Below are 23,628 nucleotides of genomic sequence, written 5' to 3'. Positions count from 1 at the left end.
GCTGACCCAGGCAGAGCCCACTGTTGGATCTCAGTGTGCAAATGAGGTATGTGAAATGACCAGTCGTGTGTAAGTCACACAGAACTCTCCTCCATGCTATGCAAACACTAAATATTAGAGTTACAGCTTCCGTCACCATGCTTCCCCATCAGGCTTGGATGGAGGGAGACCTTTTCCCAGGGCTGTAGGAGAATGTGAAGCTCTGCCTCTGCCCCCCCATCCCGGGAGCTGCTTGCTCCCTAAAGGACCAGGGATTCCCAGAATGCCACCTTCTGGATGCTGGGTGGGGTGCTGGGTGGGGTGCTGGGTGGGGTGCTGGGGGTGCTGGGGGTGCTGGGGTGGGGTGCTGGGGTGGGGTGCTGGGGGATGCTGGGGTGGGGTGCTGGGGTGGGGTGCTGGGGGATGCTGGGGTGGGGTGCTGGGGTGTGCTATGGTGGGGTGCTGGGGTGGGGTTCTGGGGTGGGGGTGCTGGGGTAGGAGCTCTGTCTTGATGAGGGACTTGTCTCCTTTTCTTCTAGTTGCTCTCACCTGTTTGGGGCACTTACTGTTGTTGTTGCTGTTGTTGATGACCCCATGAGCACAGCACTCCCGGCTTCCCTGTCCTCCCCCACCTCCCAGAGTTTGCTCAAACTCATGTCCATTGAGTCAATGACACCATCCAACCATCTCATCCTCTGTCACCCTCTTCTCATCCTGCACTCAATCTTTCCAGCATCAGGGTCTTTTCAAAAGAGTCGTCTCTTTGCATCAGGTTATATTTGCCTTGAAAATCATCCATCTGGGGCTTTAAGCACATTAGGTTACCGTCAAATAGGATGATCAGTCCCTTACGATTCTTTTAAATAACTTCCCGTCGACCTGTGGCCACTGATAGTTCCTGGAAATGTTTGACTTGTGTGTCTCCCAGGTGTTTCTGGCAGGTGAGCTAGACCCTCCACGCCTCAGCCCACCCCCACATCTGGGACACAGGTGCCTGGGTTTGTTGAGTTTCTCTTCTTTGTTGTTTGTTGTTTTCATCCTCGTTGAAGGTGACAGCCGTGCTGCCGGGTGTACCCTGCAGGTGACTGGATCCTTCATCCCACAGCCACCAGGGGGCAGCTCCGGAGGCAGCAGCAAAGAGGCCCCCGCTGAAGGTGAGAGGCCAGGTGGGCAGGAGGCCAGGTGGGCAGGGCAGAGGCAGACGCTGCAGATGGCACGCGAGGAGCTGGGGCTGGACCCTGGGCTCTGAACAGCGGAGCAGCGCGCTGAGCACTCGGAGTCGGGGCAGAAAGAGCTGAAGGAAGGCGGGAGGGGGGTTTGCCTGTGGGAAGGAGGAGCTGAGAGGGTAGAGACCGAGGACGCAGGCCACGGGGAGGGACTGGACTCGGAAGAGGGTCGGGATGGCCCACAGTGAGTCTAAGTGTGAGAAACAAGACTGTTTGCAGGGGAAGAGCCACCAGCAATTTCTCCTGCATCCTTTTGTTTCTGTTTTAAGACAGTTGTCCACAAGCAGACAAGAGGCTCTGACCCTGGACATTTAGTCTCCACTTAAAAAAAATAATAATAATTCACCAGAAAGCTCCAGATGTTGCAAACGGTCATGGAAAATTCAACAGAACAAGAAGATGCTGTGTGTGCTCTCCTGGGCGATCCCCTGGTCCCTGTATCACCAGCAAAGGGCCTGGGGGCAGAGAGACCTGTGCGCAGGGGCAGGCCCGCTCTTTATGAGTCAGAACCGACCCACGAGGACGGTCTTGGAGGAAGTCATGCTGCCCCGGCTCCAGCGTGAGGCTGGAGGCAACAGCGCGTGAAAGGCTCGTGTCCGGGCCCGGGCGCCCCCAAGTCCAGGCGGTGCCCCGCCCCCGGACAAAGCGCTGCTGGCAGGTCAGAGTCAGGCGGCCCGGCCTCTCCCTGGTCTGAGCTCGGAGCAGCCCGTGGGGCTGGGCGCCGTCAGTCGATGCTGAGCGTCGCGGCTCTCGTCTCCCCTGCAGAGAGCTTCCTGCTGATGCCTGCTGTCCTCTCTGCCCGGCAGTGCCAGCCTAACATGGAGATGCTTGAACTTGAGCTGCCTTCACTCATTATAATCCCTCATCCCATTCAGGGTTCCTGCTGGGAACCTGCCAGGCCCTGAGGACCCAGGCCTGCGGCTGCCCAGTGGCCTCTACATGGGCATCTCCCCACACTGACCCCCGGGCCATCCAGTGAGGCCTGAAGCCCTGGGCAAGGCTCCAAGTCACGGAGACCTGTGAGCTCCATCCCCGCTCCCTGGGGCCCTGGTCCCGCCCACAATGGAACTGGGTCCAGCCAGGAACCCCGCCCTTGCAGGCCCGAAGCCTGGGGAGAGGGTGATTTGTTGGGGGTGGGAGGGGTGCCCATCGTTTCTGCAGGAGGATCTCCAGGATCTCCAGTCCCTCGGGATGGGCCTCAGCTCATCCATGTACACAGCAGCGGGGGCGGGCGTGCTCTCAGCCTCCAGGAGGGAGATGTTGCTGGCTGCCACAGCCTCGGAGTGCCACGTCCCTGCCACCTGGTCTGGAGAGGGCAGAAAGGAGGTCCCCGCTGCACAGTGGGCTCTCTGTCCCACCCCTGCCAGGCCAGGCCGGGTCTAACTGAAGAAGGGGACGGTGACATAGGATGACCCTCTGCTCTCTAGTGGACACTGAGCTGTGGAATTTCCTGCACCTGAAGTAACGCTTCTCTGTTAACCCAGGTGGATTTAAAGTCCACGTCATGAGCCTCGCTTAGGACCGTCTGGGTCTTGGGGAACAAGCCGTGTGCACCCTGAAGAGGGTTTCCTCACATCATGTCTTCCGTGGGTGTGCCTTCAGGCCTCTGAGGCCCAGCTCCCCTGCAGCTCGCTCCCCCCGGCCACCCTCAGCCTCAGGCCCTTCATGGTCTGGGTGATGACGAAGGTCTGGGTGCCACAGGTGAGGGCCAGGCCCAGAGCAAGCAGAGGTGCTTCATGGCTGCAGCCGAGCTCCGGAGGGAGAGGAGGGCTGAGACAGCGGGCTCGGGGCCTTATACAGGGGGCGGGCCGGCCAGCCAGCCCGGGCCGGCCCCGGCCACACAGTTCCCCGAATCCCCCCTGGCCCATCCTCAGGCCCTCAGGCAGTTTCCTCCACCAGGACAATAGGAGGCCTTCTTCCATCCCAGGCCGAGCAGGAAGGCCCCTTGTGTCCTGGGCCTGGATGGTTCCTGGTAGGCCCCAGATTGGGGTAGGGGGTTCTGGCTGTGGGTCCAGGCTGGTCACCAGCGCCAGGAGCATTTCCGGGGTCAGCCTCTTGGACACGACATCCTGACCTTGGTTCTCTCCCCGAAGCCCGTCACCTCTGTGCCCCAGAGCTCTGTGCGTTTGGCAGCAGGAAAACCTGGGGTCAGTGTGTTGTGGCCACGTGGTCTTGACATCTTCACCCCCAAAATAATCTCTTAAATCCACCTTTCCTGTTGTGTTCCCCACAGCATTTCCCTCATTCTAGACCCACCAGTAAGTGTTTATGGGCAAGATGACTGAACACCCCTCCCCTCGCCATCGCGCATTCAGTTGCCAGAGGGAAGTCTCCAATGCAAATGTGACCCAATTCTTTTCTCTGAAACAAATGTGAGTCCATCTTGGCATTCCCCCTTGTTTAGGGAGTGGTTCTCACCCTTTAGGGCTCCTGGGAATCACTTGGAGAATCCCTCAAGAATGGTGTTCCCCCGGGGTCCACCGAGATCCAATTGGCAAGGACTGGCCTGCCACATTCGCGTGCAAGGCAAGAATGTGGACTGGAGAGGGGTTATGAAGAACCGTCCCGCAGCCTCATGTTAACCTCATAGCTACATCACTTAGTATCTCTGTGATCCTCAGACTATATATATACATATTTCCTTTTTGCTTAAATTTTTTTTAAGCATTATTATTTTTTTGGCCATGTGGCATGTGGGATCTAGTTCTCTGACCAGGGACTGAACCCGTGTCCCCTGCACTGGAAGGTAGAGTCTTAACCACAGGGCCGGCAGGGAAGTCCTCAAGATTACATATATATATATTTCTGCATCTTGATTTTCTCTTGTATATAACAGTTGGGGATGATCAGTTCAGTCCAGTTGCTCAGTCGTGTCCGACTCTTTGCAACCCCATGGACCGCAGCACGCCAGGCCTCCCTGTCCATCACCAGCTCCTGGAGTTTACCCAAATTCATGTTGACTGAGTCAGTGATGCCATCCAGCCATCTCATCCTCTGTCGTCCTCTTCTCCTCCCACCCTCAATCTTTCCCAGCATCAGGGTCTTTTCTAATGAGTCAGCTCTTCGCATCAGGTGGCCAAAGTATTGGAGTTTCAGCTTCAACATCAGTCCTTCCAATGAACACCCAGGACTGATCTCCCTTAGGATGGACGGGTTGGATCTCCTTGTAGTCCAAGGGACTCTCAAGAGTCTTCTCCAACACCACAGTTCAGAAGCATCAATTCTTCAGCACTCAGCTTTCTTTATAGTCCAACTCCCACATCGAGTAAGACAGTAGGCACTGAGAGAGGCCATCAGAGGGCAGACAGACTGAAACCACACTCATGGAAAATTAGCCAATCTGATCACATGGACCACAGCCTGGTTTAACTCAATGAAACTAAGCCATGCCATGTAGGGCCACCCAAGACAAACGGGTCATGGTGGAGAGGTCTGACAGAATGTGGTCACTGGAGAAGGGAATGGCAAACCACTTACACATTCTTGCCTTGAGAACCCCATGAACAGTATGAAGAGGCAAAAAGATAGGACACTGAAAGATGAACTCCCCAGGTCAGTAGGTGCCCAATATGCTACTGGAGATCAGTGGAGAAATAACTTCAGAAAGAATGAAGGGATGGAGCCAAAGCAAAAACAATACCCAGTTGTGGATGTGACTGGTGATAGAAGCAAGGTTCGATGCTGTAAACAGCAATATTGCACAGGAACCTGGAAGGTTAGGTCCATGAATCAAGGCAAATTGGAAGTGGTCAAACAGGAGATGGCAAGGGTGAACGTCGACATTCTAGGAATCAGCGAACTAAAATGGACTGGAATGGATGCATTTAACTCAGATGACCATTTTATCTACTACTGCGGGCAGGAATCCCTTAAAAAAAAATGGAGTAGCCCTCATAGTCAACAAAAGAGTCCAAAATGCAGTACTTGGAGGCAATCTCAAAAACAACAGAAATAATCTCTATTTGTTTCCAAGGCAAACCATTCAATATCACGGTAATCCAAGTCTATGCCCTGACCAGTAGCGCTGAAGAAGCTGAAGTTGAACAGTTCTATGAAGACTTACAAGACCTTTTAGAACTAACACCAAAAAAAGATTCATGTATGTAATCCTTTTCATTATAGAGGACTGGAATGCAAAAGTAGGAAGTCAAGAAACACCTGGAATAAAAGGCAAATTTGGCCTCGGAATACGGAATGAAGCAAGGCAAAGGCTAATAGAGTTTTGCCAAGAGAACGCACTGGTCATAGCAAACACCCTCTTCCAACAACACAAGAGAAGACTCTACGCATGGACATCACCAGATGGTCAACACCAAAATCAGATTGATTATATTCTTTGCAGCCAAAGATGGAGAAGCTCTATACAGTCAGCAAAAACAAGACCAGGAGCTGACTGTGGCTCAGATCATGAACTCCTTATTACCAAATTCAGACTGAAATGGAAGAAAGTGGAGAAAACCACTAGACCATTCAGATATGAACTAAATCAAATCCCTTATGATTCTACAGTGGAAGTGAGAAATAGATCTAAGGGCCTAGATCTGATAGACAGAGTGCCTGATGAACTATGGACAGAGGTTTGTGACATTGTACAGGAGACAGGGAGCAAGACTACCCCCAAGAAAAAGAAATGCAAAAAAACAAAATGGCTATCTGAGGAGGCCTTACAAATAGACAATTTATCTCATCGGTTTAATGTAAGAATAAAAAGAAATCGTAAGAATGGAAAGAAATTGTTGTGAATGTCAGTTAAGTGTGATCATGGCACACAGCTCTGCTTGGGGTGACATCCATGAAAGGCACATCTTATACTTCTTTTCCTAATTTAATTTTTGATTGTATTGAAGTATAGTTGATTTCGGGGGCACTTCCCTGGTGGCTCAGAGATTAAAGAATCCACCTGCCAATGCAAGAGACCTGGGTTGGTTCCCTGGGTGGGGAAGATCCCCTGGAGAAAGGGATGGCTCCCCACTCCAGTATTCTTGCCTGGAGAATTCTGTGGACAGAGGAGCCTGGTGAACTATAGTCTATGGGATCACAGAGAGCTGGACACGACTGAGGGACTGACACTTTCACAGTTGATTTACAATGTTGTGTTAGCTTCAGGTGTACAGCAAAGTGATTCAGTTATACAGATAGTTATTCTTTGTCAGATCCTTTTCCCATACAGGGTATTACAGAATATTGAGTGTATATAGTTCCCTGTGCTACCGAGTGGGTCCTTGCTGTCTATTTATTCTATCTACAGTAACTTGTGTATGCTAATCCCAGACTCCTAGTTTATCCCCCCCCTTTTCCCCTTTGGTAACCGTAAGTTTGTATTCAAAGTCTGTGAGTCTGTTTCTGTCTTTTCGAGAAGTTCATTTGCAATGTTTTTTTAGATCCCACATAGAGAGATGCGCTTTCCTACAGTTGTCAGATAGCGAGGGCTGGCTGGGTCTGGCCCCGCGGGAAGGAGCGCCAGGGTTGTGGGGTGCTGGTCACTGTCAAAGCTGAGTGCTGGGTCCAAAGGGCTCACCCCACCATCCTCTCCCTGCACGCTCGAGAGTTTCCATAGTTTTTGCAAAGTGAAAAACCCTGGAATCATCCATGTGTGATCTCTGGGAAGTACTGGCCGAGAGGCTGCAGTCGCAGGGCCCGGAAGCTTCTTACCTTGTGTTTTCCAAGTTCCCAAGCTGTTCCCGCTTCTGGCCAAACCACCGCTGCAGAGCGCGTCCCTGCAGCCATGGCCTCTCACCCCCAGGGGACCCACCCTGGCACCTTGTCCCCTGCAAGAGGGCCGGGCAGCCCCCGTCACATGTTCACCTGGGAACGACCATGTTAGCAAACTGCCTTTGTGGAGGACGACCAAGCTTCTCACATCAAGGATGGGAGATGGTTTTCAGGTTGGAGCGAGACGCCCACTCCCCCCAGAGACAGATGGGGGTAAATGCTCGGAGATCAGGGAAGGGAGGGAAATCGCCTCCCTTATTTTTCAACCAGAAATGCACATTTATTCTTACTTTTAACACGTTTGTGTCTTCACCAGGGGCCTGGGTCCCATCCATCCCCGGGCCTCTCGGGCACTGCTCCTCCCCATCATCCGAAGCCTCTGTGAGCTCTGCTCTCTCCCCAGATATTCCTGGGTCTTGTTCCCTGTTTGTCCTGTGAGCACTAGCCCTTCATGACCCACTGTGTCCTAATCGAGAGACTGTGTTGTCCTGCTTTTTCTGCATCTTGTAAGTTGAGAAACGTAACTCGTGTTGTCATGAACCTCTGAGAGCCGAGGACGGTTCACCACAGCAAGCTAGCCTGTCCAGGCAAAGCGATTTATGTGTATTTCCGATGCATGCCTTCTAAATACTGATGCTTTGTTGCCTGTGCCGGTGTGTGTGTGTGTGTGTGTGTGTGTGTGTGTATACACTGAAAAACACTTCCCTCTCTGCCTTGGTTTATCAACAGAATCACAGAGCAAATCCCCACCTGCACACCCGTCTGTGCCTGGACTCCTCCGTGCCCAGCATGCCCAATAGCATCACCTGCCATCACCAGATCTCCGTCAGGTTGGTACCTGATCGGCCCTCACTGTTCCCTTTATCAGAAGAGACTGGTCATTCTTATGCATTTATCCTTCCATACAAATATTAAAATGCCTTGCTACTTTTCATTAAAAAACCATGGGATTGTCCTGTGTTTGGGGCAAACTTGTATATTTATTTGGGGACCGGTGTTGCTGTGGTGGCAGCCAGGGTCCTGTAGCTCAGGTTGTGTAGATTCCCTCACAGGCGTGAAGAGTGTGCGTAGTCTTGCACATTTGCTCTAAGGTTTACTCCTTGCTGCTTTGCTACTTTTGCTAATGTAGACTTCACATCGTTCTTCTGTCAAATATCCAGCTGGATTTTGGTGTTTTGGAAAAGAAACCCCCTATACCATGTCAACCGGGGGGGGGGTGGGGAAAAGCACAACTAAGAAGCTGAGTTGCACTTTATTTCACAGACAAAACTAAAGACTTAATCCCAGGAGGCAGCATCTCAGATAACCCTGAGAAAATATTCCAAAGAAGCAAGGAGGGGGAAGAGCCAGGATATTTAGGAGTTTTTTTTATAATGAATACCAGATAGTGGGAACATCAAACAATTACTGTAAACTAAATGAAACCAGATATATCAAGTTAAGGAATTTAGCGCTTTTCTATGTATGGGCAGATGCAAAGTCTGGGCTCACTGAAATCATTCTTTTGATGTGTACCTATTTGGGGCCCTTGTCCTGACCTTTTCATCCTGAGTCTCCTCAGGGTGCCCCATGGGAGGGTGGCTGACTGCTAGATGGGGGGCATCCTGCCTCCATCCTGAGTTCTCTCAGGGCTCACCCTCCAGCAGCTGTAATATGATGGCTCAATGGCTGCAACATTCTTTGTTTACTGACAAGGCGGCAATATTTTATCATGGACAACCACCATCTGGGCAACACTTTGCACTAGGTTCAGGGATTCCCGGCTGACATTCTGTTTCTCTAAGTAGAAAATCACAGAAATGGTAGTTACCCCTTCACGCTCACCTGATCTTGTCTCTATAAATCTCTCATTTTTCCTTGTCTTAATGCATTGACAGCAATCACTAGCACGATGGAGCCCACAGAGATGAAACGGGTGTTCTAGACTCATTGCCAAATTGTGGGAACACATCTACTGTTTCAGAGTTAAGTGTGGTATGAACTCAAGTTTCTGAGAAACAAACTTCATGAGGTTGAGGAGACGTTCTGTTTGCAGTTTGCCAGAAGGGTTTGGTACTCTGGTTGTGTGGAGCTTTTTATCAAATGCTTTTCCGCATCTAATGAAATACTCATAGAGTTTTCTTTCAATCTGCGCATGTGGTGACCTATACAGACAGATTTCCTAAATTTCAGGAACAACAAGAGTCTGTCATGGAAACCATCACTATCTAATATTGTACCAGCCCAGTTGTTAATGCAATTAGATAAGCGGGACAAACAGAAGTATAAAAACTGGGAAGAGGAAAGTAAACCGACCGCCACAGGCAGGTGACGTGCTTGTGTGTCTAGAAAGCCCGAGAAAACCACCTAGAGGTCAACTATGGATGATAGACATCCGGTGACTCATAAGAAGACAAACACCGAGTTACTGAAAAATAAACAAATAAATTTCTAGAGTGAAAAAAGAACACAAATAAAAGTAGTTTAGGAAACAGTGTCTTTCATACATATGTAAGCGACGAGCAGCTATAAGCCCTAAAGCAGGTAAAGAGTCCATTGGAATATGAGCAAAATAATAAAACCCTTGCAGCGCATAATAGGCAAGTGCAGGGACTTTTCCAGGAGAGCTTTCAAAGCCTTTTGGGGAACGCCTAGCAACCTGGCTTCCCAGGTGGAGCAGGGAGCCACCCTCGGCTTCCCAGGTGGCGTTAGTGGTGAAGAACGTGCTTGCCAGTGCAGGAGACCCAAGAGATGTGGGTTTGATCCCTGGGTTGGGAAGATCCCCTGGAGTAGGAAATGACATCCCACTCCAGTCCTGGAAGATTCCGTGGACAGAGGAGTCTGGTAGGCTACAGGCCAGGGGGTCGTAAAGAGTCAGACACGACTGAGCATGCGTGCAGCAACTCAAAAGGAAGACGGAGCCTGAGACTTGGCATAAGGAAACCGGTGTAAAAATGTCAGTTTTCTCCAGAGCAATTATCAATGCAATATGAAAAAAAATTTATAGGAAAACATAAGTAACATAAATGTTGCCATCTTAACCATGCTTCAGTGCTCAGCGCAGGGGTATCAGCACATTCCCATTGCTGGGCAGTCTCTAACCACTGTCATCTCCAGAACTTTCTCATCTTCCCAAAGTGACCCTAAATCCCCATGAAGCACTCAGCCCCATGCCAGTGACTGGCCCCACCGTCTAGTCCAGTCTCCGCGGGGCCTCACGTGGGTGGAATCACACAAGATCTGTCCTGTGGGAACTGGGGTGGGGGGTGTGAGGGGCCCTGGGGTTTACAGGGGAAAGACCACGGTGTCACCGTCCCTGTCTCCCTGCCCGTCGGTTAGAAACGGGTGCGTCCGCCCCTGCTGGGGGCAGCGTTGGCTGCAGGAAGACCGGGTGGCTCCCCGGGCCGGAGCGGGCAGCGCTCGGTGACGTCCTGTGGGCTCCGGTCCTAAGTGCTCCTCCAACACAGGCAGCTGCAGGAGCAGATGAGGCCCCGTGGACGTCTGCCTGCGGGCCTGACGGGGCACGCACGCCCTCGGGCACCCCCGGGGCCGAGCCTCTGGCCCCAGCCAGGAGGGAAAAGGGGGGGGGGCTCCAACTCTTACCCACATGCGAGGGGCTGACCATTCCTGTCTTGTTTAGCCCTTTGCTCTCCACAAACTCCTCGAAGGTTCTCAGGGCCTCTGGGCTCTCCTCCGGGGAGCGGCCTGCAGGGGACGGGTGGACGTGGGTCTGGGCAGCCGAGCAGGCAGGCCACATCTCCTCAGGACTCCGACCCGCTCTCCCTGGGGTGCCCACGGATGGGGCCTTCCCCACCCAGATGTCCCGAGGAGGCCAGGTCTGAAGTGGGGATGCTGAGGGGACATCAGGGGCTGGGGGCCGCTGAGGCCCTATGGTCTGAGTCACGGGAGGCACCCAGACGGCGTCCTCTCCCTGGGTCTTGCTGCCCAGCCTGGCCTGGCTGCGCTGGGACCTGGTGGGCTCAGAGGCTGAGGACATGGCAAGGACTGTCCCTGCTGGGCACATCGGGGGTGCTGGAAGGACAGGCGTGACGGGGGCAGTGCACAGAGGGACGGTCTGGACGCTCAGAGATCCTTGGGAGAAACGGGCAAGCTGGTTGTCAGAGCGTCGCAGCTGCACAATGGGGATGCGGCTGGGCCGGGGTCACTGCCATGCCAAGGTCGAGGGCGGGGCTTCCCGACCCCGTTCGTCCCGTGCACAGTGAGGAACAGCATCCACCCACCAGGTGCCTGGACCACCTCCCTCCCTGGTCACGGCAACCACAGACATCTCCCAGCATCGCCCAGGGCCCCCGGGGGTCACGTTTGGAACCCCCTGATCCAGGGCATGACCAGACCAGAGGCCGACTGAGGAAGGACGGGGCAGAGGGCCACGGAAGAGGTGGGTGCCTGAGTTGGACGTGGGCGCCAGACAACGGGAATGGTTACATAAGATGGTGGACAAGAGCTGTCGAGAGAGCTTGCAAATCCCTCTCCCGCAGGCAAGCTCCGCTCAGTCGGGGACCAGGACCCCCCGAGCCAGACCCCTGGACCTCAGAAAGCGCTGGCGCTCCGATGAGCATGGCCATGTGGAAGTAAGTCCCGTCCATCCTGCCCTGGGAGTGCAGGACCACGTACCCCTTCCCCGGCAGGAAGTCCGTAGAGATGCTGTTCCTCCACCCTGCGGGCGACACGAGGACCCTCAGGGCCTCGGCCCCGCCCCCCACCCCCGTCTGCTTCAGGGGGAACGGGCACTGGCCACTCACAGGTGCCGAGTTAGCCCGGGTTCGACCCTCTGCTCAGGGCAGCTTGTACTGCAGGCATCCGATGGGCTCCCTGGAAGGCAGGAGTCACAGACGGGTGCCCGGACACGGCACAGCCAGGCCACCTCACCCTCCCACCCGGCCAGCCCCTGCCAGCCCCTGTCCCGCCCAGGCTCTTGGACCCTGTCTGCCGGGCTCCCAGAGCCCCTCCCTGAAGCCCTGGAGCAAGGTGCCCCCCACAAGTCGCCTCGTTCAGACAGGGGAAGCAGGTCGGTGGGGGGGGTCGAGGTCTGGTGTGCTGGCCACACATTGTACAGCCCGGCTGCAGACCTCGGCCGGTTCCCAAAGGCCCTCGGCCGCCCGGCCTGTCCTTCTCCATGATGACCGGCTTCCCATGGCCGGCTTGCCCCTTCCCTGTGTTCTCGGGTGGTCCCAGCCAGGAGGGAAGCCAGGTAGGGCAGGGTCAGAAGGACCTCCGCACTGACTTCCAGGACAATTTGGGGCAGTTTTTGCCCCAAACGAATGAGGCTCAGACCACTCTCTCCCGGTGCTGGGGTGGCCCCGGTAGGGGTCCATCTCAGACCTCCCAGTCCTTCACATCGCCTGCAGCCCCAGGCTTGGATCCGTCTGGCTCCTGCCCGGTCTGCTCACTGACCCCAGAGCCCTGAGCACAGGCCTCTGTGGCCGCGTGGGAACCAGACCAGGGCCAGGCTGCAGCTTCCACGGGAAGGGGTGCATGAGGCCCGCAGGGAGTGGTGGACGGGCTCCCATGGTGCTCATAGCGGGCTGGGCGAGGTCCCCAAGGTTCCATGGGTCTGGGGGAGCGAGGCCACAGTATCAGGGCATCAGGAGGCCGCTGTCCAGCAGGGAGGGACTGGGCCGAGGGCTCCAGCGGGTGGCGGGCCTGTTTTCCACACAGAGGGTCGGGGCCAGGGACCCAAGATGTGGGAGAGGGGTGCTCAGCTGATGTCCTGAACTGCAGCTTGCCCAGACTGTTCATCCCAAACTGGAGGGGGGCAGGGGCCGTTCCCCCTTCTCCTTGGGGATCGCCCTGTTTCCTGCCCATCGCCTGATGTACAAGTTTCCTAAAAGCCGGATCGGGGTTGGGGGGGCTCGTCCGTGAGCAAGAGTGGGGTTAACCAGGGCATGACCTGGCCTGCCTTGGCTTTCAGGCTTGGCCAGCTCCCGGAGAAGGGAGACACACAGGGGCATGGTGGGCAGTAAGGGGACGGGGGCCCTTGGTCAGGAGGGGATTCGGGTGCCTGACTGGTCACTAGGGGGCGTGAGGCACCTGGATCAGCTGCCTGGATGCCCGGAGGCACCGGGGATGGGGTGAAGGCAGCAAAGATGAGGAGGAGGCTGCACCGCACACCCCAACCCCGTGACAGGGCCCTGGCGGTGGAGGGCGTTTCCAGGGCCCCGAGTCTCACCATAAATCTCAACTGAGCTTTTAAGAGTCACAAGCTATTGGCACAAATGCATGGTTTTCACATAGACCTTCACTCACTAGCCTCTCCCTGCAAAGTGGACGGTCAGACTAGAGTCCTCTCGGATGAACAGAGAGAAGTTTCTGGGAACCACAGCCTGAGACGGAAAGAAACAGGTCCGGGGCTGGGCAAGACCCCTCATCAGGAGCCATCTGTCTGAAGCCTCGTGAAGCCCCGCTGCCCCGGGCCCTGGAGGAAGCCCTCTCCTTTGCCTGGAGATGTCTCCGAAGACACAGACAGGGGACTCCGGCCAAGTCCGCCTGGGGCTGGGACCCTAGCCCAGCACAGGCGCCTGACCTGGGTCATGCTCGTCCCACGACCGCACCCTCTCAGAGCCCCTCACCTCCTGAGCACTGGTGGGGGTCAGCTGGGGGCCCCTGGGCCCCCGGCACGGAGAGCAGACCCAGCCTGGCCGTCAGGAGGAGCAGCTGCCTGGCCGGGGTCTCCGTGTCTGCTCCAGGGGCGCCTGGCCTCGGGGTCACCCATTTATCCCTGGACCCGTGGCCCCACTCCCTCCCCTTCACAAAGGCCCCTCAGTCCAGCGGGGTGGGAGGGGAAACATCGTTTACTTTGGATCCTGTGAATGGAGGTTCTCAATCGTGTCATTAGCTCCCCTGGCTCTCAGGTCGGACAAGTCCGGAGAAGCCTTGTCTGGGAGGAGAATGTTATCAGAATGGGAAGCAGTGCCTCTGGGTTCAGAGCCAGGAGATAAGACAGCGGCTTCCTTGTGCTCCCCGCTCCCGCCCTGTGGCCTTCACTGCACCAGCCCCGGGAAGCCTGGACCCGCCCTGGTCCCTCGAGGCCCCTGGAGAGGTGGTCCCCGTCCAGGCTCCAGCTCCCGCCTTGGAGCTGATGCCCCGATATCCCCAGACCTCCTAAGCAGCCTCAGGCTGGCTCTGAGCACCTCCTCCAGGCTGCCCACTGGGCCTACCTTGCCCCTGCCTTCCAAGCAGCTCCCTTGCCCATCTCAGCCTGGATCGACCTTCCTGTGCTCTGGTCAGTACCCCAGTGGATCTGAGAGGCCTTACTGACCCTCTGGAACCTTCTCAGCTCCCCTCACAGCCTGAACCCTCTTCCCTCCTCCCAAATCCACCTCCTCCCCCATCGCTGCTACTCCTCCCTGGTTCCAGCTCCAAGCTGCTGGGGTGACTGCACTGACTGAAACCCAGAGGTCTCGCTTCCCCAGCCCCCATTCCTCTGCCTTTCTGAGCCCAGAACTTTCCACCCAAGTTTAAATGGCATTGTCTCACTCCCGTGCACCTGTGTGTATGTCTGTGTTTGTGCACATGTACACTTATGTGTCTGTACTATGCATGTATGTACCTGTGTGTTCATGCGTGTCCGCATGCTCACCTGTGTGTGTGTAAGCTTACACGCTCAGGTGTGCCTGGATATGTGTCTGTGTGAGAGGGTATCTCTGTGTGTGTCTGGGTGTGCATGTGCACACGTGTATGTATGTCTGTCCATGTGCATGTGTGTCTGTGAGTGTGTGTGAGTGTGAGTGTGTCTGCCTGTGCACAGACAGGGGAAGGCTCCAGACCGTTCCCACACTGCACACCTCTTAACTCCACTGGTGGGTGGTCCCATCCCCTCCAGACCCCAGAACCTTCTATGACCCCTCCCCCGACCGTGCAGCCGCCCTACTGGGGGCACATCACCCTGAGGTCATGAGAGGCCGGGGCTCCCCTCCTGGGAGGACCCCCGCTGCTCCCGAGAGGCTCAGCCCTTCTGTGTGTCCCCCGCTTTGTGGCTTCTCAGACACAGTGGCCCCGTCCTCTCTGTCAGGTGGCAGGAAGGAACGTCTGCTCCATGCAGTCAGCCTGGAGTGGGCACTGCCCCCGAGAGGCCTTGGAACCATTCCTCTCACTGATCCTGGCAGTGCTGGCTGTGTGCCCTTCCCTGCCAGGCGACGCCCAGGTGAGGCTTGTGGTGAAGACCTGAAGGTGTGGCTGGACCGGGGGGCCAGTCAGCTCAGCGTGAGATGGAGACAATCCTGGTGATCCCGGGGCCCAGTGCCATCACCCCTGATATGAGGAGGGGGCGGGAGGGACCGGGCAGGATGTAGGGGTGGGATGTCAGAGGACTCGGCGCAGGGCCTCCACCGGACGCTTCGGGGTCTGAGGGTGGACAGAAGGGCCACGGGCCATGAGGCTGGCAGCTCTAGAGCGGGGAAGGAGGGCAGACAGGATCTGTCTGGAGCCCGAGGAGGAGCCAGTGAGCCAGTCTGCGGGCAGATGGTGTGAGTGAAGCACGTCAGCCCCTTCAGGAGGGCGTCTGGGTGTCCGCTCACAAGGGACAGGACTCAGGAAAGGCTGGGGTGAGGGTGGTCTCTAGGAAGAGCTGGTCCAGGCCTCGCAGGACTGAAGGCAGGAGCTCCAGGTTGGCTTTCAGAGCGGGTAATTCAGCCCGAGATGAGAAGCTCACCTGTGGGCACGACAGTGGCCTGTGCGAGTGTGTCTGTGTGTCCCTGAGTGTGTGTCTACGTGCACACACACAATGTTGATGGTTTAAAATAACTGAAATATGTCCTGGCACAGTTTGGAGGCCAGGCCTCTGAAACAAAGCTGTCGTCAAGATAACACAGTACGGGTCCAGAACCAGTGATGCCTGAGGCCACAGCCCAGGGTCTGAAGGCCCAGCATGACCAGCGGACCCGGCTCTTCCTAAAATGGGGGTGGGGGTGTCCCCGGCCAACTACTGCCCCCCGGTCCCTGTGCATGGATCCAGTCAGCATGTCCAGATTCCCGTGAATCTCATTGAACTGTTTTTCTGTTTCAATCAGCTACAGTCCTATCCAGTATTTGTAGTTAAGAATCCTGACTAGCAGTCCAGTGGCTAAGACTCTGCCCTCCCAATGCAGGGGGCTGGGCTCGATCCCTGGTCGGGAAACTAGATCCCACATGCTGCGACTAAGACCCATCAAAGCGAAATAGACGGTGAATGTCACTGTGGTTTGTGCTGTCCCTGCAGTCGTGTCCGACTCTCTGTGACCCCACGGGCTGTACCTCGCCAGGCTCCTCTGTCCATGGGATTCTCCAGGCAAGAATACTGGAGTGGGTTGCCATGCCCTCCTCCAGGGGGTCTTCCCAACCCAACGATTGAACCTGCGTCTCTTGTGTCTCCTGCGTTCTTTACCACCAGTGCCGCCTGGGAAGCTGTTGTTTGGTTGCTAAATATATATATATATATCCACATATATATGTATATATATACATATATAAATATAAGTAAATAACCACTGTGGCTTCTGCACCCAGAAGTCTGTGGCAGAACCAACACTCCCAGAGTCTTCGGGCTGGGTCATCAGACAGAAGGACCAAGAGACATCAAGCTTGTGAAGGAGAATAGGAACCCCCAGGAGGCTGTGCTGAGAGCCTGCAGCACTTGCCTGGCTTCAGTTCAGTTCAGTTCAGTCACTCAGTCGTGTCCGACTCTTTGCAACCCCATGAATCGCAGCGCGCCAGGCCTCCCTGTCCATCACCAACTCCCGGGTTTCATCCAAATTCATGCGCATCAAGTCGGTGACGCCATCCAACCATCTCATCCTCTGTCGTCCTCTTCTCCTGCCCCCAATCCCTCAGGCATCAGGGTCTATTCCAATGAGTCAACTCTTCACATGAGGTGGCCAAAGTACTGGAGTTTCACCCTCAGCATCACTCCTTCCAATGAACAACCAGGACTGATCTCCTTTAGAATGGACTGGTTGGATCTCCTTGCAGTCCAAGAGACCCTCAAGAGTCTTCTCCAACACCACAGTTCAAAAGCATCAATTCTTCGGTGCTCAGCTTTCTTTTTTTTTTTATTTATTTTTATTTTTTTTTAATTTATTTATTTATTTTTAATTTTTACTTTACAATTCTGTATTGGTTTTGGCATAGATAATCCAACTCTCACATCCATACATGACCACTGGAAAAACCATAGTCTTGACTAGATGGCCACCGCCCCTCGAGCATGGGGTCCTCCCGGCTTCTGCCCTGACCTCGGACAGGGAGTAGCCATCATGGTCAACAAAAGAGTCTGAAATGCAGTACTTGGATACAATCTCAAACACAACAGAATGATCTCTGTTCGTTTCCAAGGAAACCATTCAATATCATAGTAATCCAAGTCTATGCCCCAACCAGTAATGCTGAAGAAGCTGAATCTGAACGGTTCTGTGAAGACCTACAAGACCTTTTAGAACTAACACTCAAAAAAGATGTTCTTTTCATTATAGGGGACTGGAATGCAAAAGTAGGAAGTCAAGAAACACCTGGAGTAACAGGCAAATTTGGCCTTGGAATGTGGAATGAAGCAGGGCAAAGGCTAATAGTGTTCTGCTAAGAGAACGCACTGGTCATAGCAAACACCCTCTTCCAACAACACAAGAGAAGACTCTACACATGGACATCACCAGATGGTCAACACCGAAATCAGATTGATTATATTCTTTGCAGCCAAAGATGGAGAAGCTCTATACAGTCAGCAAAAACAAGACCAGGAGCTGACTGTGGCTCAGAACGTGAGCTCCTTATTATCAAATTCAGACTGAAATTGAAGAAAGTAGGGAAAACCACTAGATCATTCAGGTATGACCTAAATCAAATCCCTTATGATTATACAGTGGCAGTGAGAAATAGATGTAAGGGCCTAGATCTGCTAGACAGAGTGCCTGATGAACTATGGAATGAGGTTTGTGACATTCTACAGGAGACAGGGATCAAGACCATCCCCATGGAAAAGAAATGCAAAAAAAAAAGCAAAATGGCTGTCTGGGGAGGCCTTACAAATAGCTGTGGAAAGAAGAGAGGTGAAAAGCAAGGGAGAAAAGGAAAGATATAAGCGTCTGAATGCAGAGTTCCAGAGAATAGCAAGAAGAGATACGAAAGCCTTCCTCAGCGATCAATGCAAAAAAATAGAGGAAGACAACAGAATGGGAAAGACTAGAGATCTCTTCAAGAAAATTAGAGATACCGAGGAAACATTTCATGCAAAGATGGGCTCGATAAAGGACAGAAATGGTATGGACCTAACAGAAGCAGAAGATATTAAGAAGAGGTGGCAAGAATACACAGAAGAACTATACAAAAAAGATCTTCACGACCCAGATGATCACGATGGTGTGATCACTCACCTAGAGCCAGACATCCTGGAATGTGAAGTCAAATGGGCCTTAGAAAGCATCACTATGAACAAAGCTAGTGGAAGTGATGGAATTCCAGAGCTATTTCAAATCCTGAAAGATGATGCTGTGAAAGTGCTGCACTCAATATGCCAGCAAGTTTGGAAAACTCAGCAGTGGCCACAGGACTGGAAAAGGTCAGTTTTCATTCCAATTCCAAAGAAAGGCCATGCCAAAGAATGCTCAAGCTACCGCACAATTGCACTCATCTCACACACTAGTAAAGTAATGCTCAAAATTCTCCAAGCCAGCTTCAGCAATACATGAACCATGAACTTCCATATGTTCAAGTTGGTTTTAGAAAAGGCAGAGGAACCAGAGATCAAATTGCCAACATGCTCTGGATTATGGAAAAAGCAAGAGAGTTCCAGAGAAATGTCTATTTCTGCATTATTGACTATGCCAAAGCCTTTGACTGTGTGGTTCACAATAAATTGTGGAAAATTTTTCCAGAGTTGGGAATACCAGACCCCCTGACCTGCCTCTTGAGAAACCTGTATGCAGGTCAGGAAGCAACAGTTACAACTGGACATGGAACAACAGACTGGTTCCAAACAGGAAAAGGAGTACGTCAAGGCTGTATATTGTCACCCTGCTTATTTAACTTCTATGCAGAGTACATCATGAGAAACGCTGGACTGGAAGAAACAGAAGCTGGAATCAAGATTGCCGGGAGAAATATCAATAACCTCAGATATGCAGATGACACCACCCTTATGGCAGAAAGTGAAGAGGAACTAAAAAGCCTCTTAATGAAAGTGAAAGAGGAGAATGGAAAAAGTTGGCTTAAAGTTCAACATTCAGAAAACTAAGATCATGGCATCTAGTCCCATCACTTCATGGGAAATAGATGGGGAAACAGTGGAAACAGTGTCAGACTTTATCTTTTTGGGCTCCAAAATCACTGCAGATGGTGATTGCAGCCATGAAATTAAAAGATGCTTACTCCTTGGAAGGAAAGTTTATGACCAACATAGATAGCATATTGAAAAGCAGAGACATTACTTTGCCAACAAAGGTCTGTTTAGTTAAGGCTATGGTTTTTCCAGTGGTCATGTATGGATACGAGAGTTGGACTGTGAAGAAAGATGAGCGCCGAAGAATTGATGCTTTTGAACTGTGGTGTTGGAGAAGACTCTTGAGGGTCTCTTGGACTGCAAGGAGATCCAACCAGTCCATTCTGAAGGAGATCAGTCCTGGGTGTTCTTTGGAAGGAATGATGCTAAAGCTGAAACTCCAATACTTTGGCCACCTCATGCGAAGAGTTGACTCATTGGAAAAGACTCTGATGCTGAGAGGGATTGGGGGCAGAAGGAGAAGGGGATGACAGAGGATGAGATGGCTGGATGGCATCACTGACTCGATGGACGTGAGTTTGAATGAACTCCGGGAGATGGTGATGGACAGGGAGGCCTGGCGTGCTGCAGTTCATGGAGTTGCAAAGAGTTGGACATGACTGAGCGACTGAACTGAACTGAACTGACTAGACGGACCTTTGTTGGCAAAGTAATGCCTCAGCTTTTCAATATGCTATCTAGGTTGGTCATAAACTTTCCTTCCAAGGAGTAAGTGTCTTTTAATTTCATGGCTGCAATCACCATCTGCAGTGATTTTGGAGCCCAAAAAGATAAAGTCTGACACTGTTTCCACTGTTTCCCCATCTATTTCCCATGAAGTGATGGGACTAGATGCCATGATCTTAGTTTTCTGAATGTTGAGGTTTAAGCCAACATTTTTACTCTCCTCTTTCAGAAACTTTCATCAAGAGGCTTTTTAGTTCCTCTTCACTTTCTGCCGTAAGGGTGGGGTCATCTGCATGGCTTACCTGACTCAAAAGAAGTGCAGACCAGAACTCGAGTCCATGGCCAAGCCTGTTCTCCGGCTTTATTCCCTGCAGCCAAATGAAGCGAACAGCCCATCCTGAAGAATGGACAGCCGTACGTGCTCCAGCCACAACGGTGTACCTTCATCCATAAAAGGAATGTGGTTCTGCCATACCTGCCACACGGATGAGGCTGAAATGTCACGCTGGGTGAAAGAGGCGCACAAAAGGCCACGTATGATACGACTTCACTGATAAGAAACATACTGAGGGGGTAAATGCGTGGAGATAGCCTCTCCATGGGGGATATCCAGGTGTCTCCAGTGGTAGTCTCCAGGATTCGGGGGTGGGGGAGGAGGAATGGGGGGGTGATTGCTCATAGGGTGAGGAGCATTTCCAGGGTGATGAAAATGTTCTGGAATGAGGTGGTGGAGGGGGTGAGGCGGAGAGGCTGTGTCTCCCAGAAGCAGGGGAGGGGCCAACTGGAGTGTCTGAGATTGACGGGGAGCAGAGGTGCCCTGACCCGTGCTCTCTGCTGGCTACTGCCGCCTGGGCAGCCCACTACCTATGGGCTGGGACCCCTGGAGGCTGATCCAAGAAGAAGAGGGGGTGGAGGTGGGCGAACCCTGCAGGGCCAGCCCCTTGGGTGTGGGTCTTCGCCTGCTGAGTGCACGGCGAGGCCTTGGACGTGCCATGGACGCTGACCCCGGTTTCCAGGGAGGAGAGCAGCGGGATCCAGAAGATTCTCCCCGACACCTTCGAACCAGAAGTGCAGGTCGGGCTGCTCCTCACATGGATGAGGTGCCGCCATGTGAGTGACCGGGAGTGGACGTAGGCTGGCCGCCCCACGCGGTGTGCAGGTGGGAAGGACAGGCTGGGTTGCCCCACCCCTGGGGGCCTCGGGTGGGGGGAGGGAAGTGGCCAGGAGACCTTGAGGGTCAGTCCAGCCCATGGGGCCGGTTTTGTTTGGGTGCCACTCCTCAGCCTCCATGCCAGAGCCAGGTCCAGCTGGGGACAAGCCCAGTGGTTGATGGCGGGACACAAGCCCCGGGACACAGCCACCTGAGGTCCTTCTGGTCCCTCCCGCGGGACACGCGCTTACAGGATTCTGTTCAGATCCTGCTGCCCCCAGCTCGTTTTGCCCTGACCATCCTCCCCGCAGGCCTGGCCCAGCGCAAACCTGGACCCCTCCAGGCAGGCCTAGGGTGGTTGAGGAGCGGATGACACTGGGGCAGAGCCAGGCTTGGTTCCCAGACAGAGGAGAGCGTCTCCGTGTGGGCCCTGCGGCCTCTCCCCAGGAAGACAGACTCCTAAAACAGTCTCCATAGAAGCCGGAGCTGGACCCAGGGCCCCCCAGCTCGGCCCAGGTTTCTCCAGGTGAGGTGGAGGAAGGCCTCCTGGGCAGGTCTGAGCAGGACTGTCACCAGGCAGGTCCTCGCACCCCCACCACAAGTCTTAGCCCCGAATATCAGGACTCTGAGCCCTGGCCCTGCCAGCCCCCGGCCGCTTCTCTGCCTCCCAGAGGAGAGCCAGATCAGAGGGGACCCATCGCTTAGGGACAGGTCAGTACCAAGTGGACACATGGTGCCCGGCCCAGATCCCAAGACAGGAGCCCGAGGACCAGGCAGCCTTCACCGTGACCCCTGGTTGGGCTCCCGGCGTGATGGTCTTGCACCGTTGCAGGGACAGTGAGGCCAGGAGGGTTGTCACAACAGAAAGTGGACATATGCCACCAAGGCCTGCGATGGTCTGGGCCCCAGGAGCCCCCACATTGATGAGAGGCTCACACCGAACGGGGACCCCTGCCCAGTGTTTCCTTGTCAGTAAGGAACACTCCGAGTGCCCGGAACCTGGTATTTCCACATGAGGCCTGCTGTGTCCAGGAGGGCCTGGGAGTCCCCCACTGGGGACTAGGGGGGCCTGAGACTCAGGGAATCTCACCGACCCTGTGTGGAGGGACCCCTGGTCCCCAGTCTCCAGGGAAGCTGGGCTGGGATCCGCCTCCCACCATGAGAAAGGAGACCCTGGTTGCCATCAGCTGGCTGTCAGGTGGCACGTCGCCCCAGGCGGATCGGGGGAAACTGCGGGGTCACCGTCAGAAGAGGCCAGAGGTCCCTGCTGACGCGGGGACAGCCCAGGGGCAGCGCCTGTGTGCAGCCAGGCCTGGGTGGGGGGACCAGCAGAGTCGTCCGGTCTGGGGCCCAGTGTCGGACCATCCTTGTCCTGTAGGCCTGGGCCAGCCTGGCCCCCCTCACTCCCACCTCGGCCTCCAGCTTGTGGGGACCCGGGGGGCCGGGCGATCCTCACCTGCACCCGTGTCCCCACCTGGGCCTGGGGCTGACCCTGCCACTCTCACACCTTCCCCAACCACAGGACCACCCAAACCCTGTGCTCCTGGGCATCAGACCCCTCCTCCCAACCACACAACCACCCAAACCTGGGCTCGTAGGTATCACAGCCCTCCCCCTAACCACGGGACCACCCAGACCTGTACTCGTGTGTGTCAGACCCCTCCCCCCAACCACACAACCACCCAGACCTGCGCTAGTGGGCATCACGTCCCTCTCCCATCATGACCACCCACCCCTGAGCTTGTGGGCATCAGACCTGCAGAGACCACCCGGGACCTCGGGCAGAGCTGCCAGCATCTGCTTCTCCCCGGACCCCCAGGCCCATTGGACAGAGACGCATACCACGGGGGCCCAGGACACGAGCGGGTCCTCTGGTCCTTCCTGCGAGGCTTCCACCTCCTTGTCCTCCCCTCTCACCCCCAAAGGGGCCCCACAGACAGGCAGAGCCCCCAGGGACGCTGAAGCCTTTTATTTGAAGCCAGGAGAGGGGAGGGAGGGCTGGGCAAAAAAGCAGGGTGGGGAAGCAGGGGGTGGGGAGGCCCAGGTCCCAGGGGCTCCTCCCACATCCCTCAGGATGGCGGGCCCTGATGGTGCTGCCGGGGGCTGCCGTGGAGCCTGGTGTCCCTGCCCTGGAGAGGAGGGGAAAGGTCATGGAGGAAGGGGGCAGACGGGGTTCTCCCTGCCCCCAGGGCTGCAGCGTAGGGGGCAGGATGCACCTTCCACCGGGGACACAGCTGGGCGGGCACAGATGTCCTGAGTTACCCAACAGTGAGCCCTGAGCACAGAGAGGGCGCCTACTTGCGGAGTGCAGCCCAGGAACAGACCCTGCAGGGCGGGGCCGGCTGGAGGGGCCCTCAGAGCAGAGACGCCGCCTCCTGGCCACGCGGGGTCCCTCCTGCCTGCCCTGGGGAGCCCAGTGGACCCTGACGCCCCACTGAACCGACCCTCGATTGCTTCAAGGACCACTCACCCTAGTCACTTTCAGGCTTGCAGCTTTCTGTAGAGACCAAGACAAACCCAGGAGTGAGAAGATGCCCCACACAGGGTCCCAGACCCCTCACCGCCCGCAGCCCAGATGTGGGTCATGGAGACCCAGAGCGGGGCCCCCCGGGTTCCCTGTGACCCGTCACAACGCTGATGTCTCCCCA

The sequence above is a fragment of the Oryx dammah genome, unplaced genomic scaffold (assembly GCF_014754425.2).
Source record: "Oryx dammah isolate SB20612 unplaced genomic scaffold, SCBI_Odam_1.1 HiC_scaffold_25, whole genome shotgun sequence".
Lineage (NCBI taxonomy): Eukaryota > Metazoa > Chordata > Mammalia > Artiodactyla > Bovidae > Oryx > Oryx dammah.
Note: the sequence above shows the minus strand (reverse complement) of the source record.